The following is a 907-nucleotide window of genomic DNA, read 5'->3' on the forward strand; positions in this document are numbered from 1 at the left end:
CTTCTCCTCCTGCCTTCAATCTTTCCCAGCATCAGGGTCTTTTCCAAGGAGTCAGTTCTTTGCATCAGGTGGCCAAAGTACTGGAGCTTCAGCTTCAGCATCAGTCCTTCCAATGAATGTTCAGGACTGATTTCCCATAGGATTGACTGAAGTCAATCCCTTGCAGTCCAGGGACTCTCAAGCATCTTCTCCAATACCACAATTCAAAAGTAACTATTCTTCAGTGCTCAGCTTTCTTTATAGTTCAAGTGTCACATCCATACATGACTACTGGAGAAGGACAGATCAGATCAGATCAGATCAGTCGCTCAGTCGTATCTGACTCCTTGCGACCCCATGAATCGCAGCACGCCAGGCCTCCCTGTCCATCACCAACTCCCGGAGTTCACTCAGACTCACATCCATCGAGTCAGTGATGCCATCCAGCCATCTCATCCTCTGTCGTCCCCTTCTCCTCCTGCCCCCAATCCCTCCCAGCATCAGAGTCTTTTCCAATGAGTTAACTCTTCACATGAGGTGGCCAAAGTACTGGAGTTTCAGCTGTAGCATCATTCCTTCCAAAGAAATCCCAGGGCTGATCTCCTTCAGAATGGACTGGTTGGATCTCCTTGCAGTCCAAGGGACTCTCAAGAGTCTTCTCCAACACCACAGTTCAAAAGCATCAATTCTTCAGCTCTCAGCCTTCTTCACAGTCCAACTCTCACATCCATACATGACCACTGAAAAACCATAGCCTTGACTAGACAAACCTTTGTTGGCAAAGTAATGTCTCTGCTTTTGACTAGGTTGGTCATAACTTTCCTTCCAAGGAGAAGGACAGGTTCTGTACAAATTAGGAAATGAGAAACTGTTGGAAGTTTTTGAACGGGGGAAGAGGTATGAATCAAATATTTTTCTGGTGGCACCT

Source organism: Bison bison, unplaced genomic scaffold (genome assembly GCF_000754665.1).
Source record: "Bison bison bison isolate TAMUID 2011002044 unplaced genomic scaffold, Bison_UMD1.0 scf7180017864472, whole genome shotgun sequence".
Lineage (NCBI taxonomy): Eukaryota > Metazoa > Chordata > Mammalia > Artiodactyla > Bovidae > Bison > Bison bison.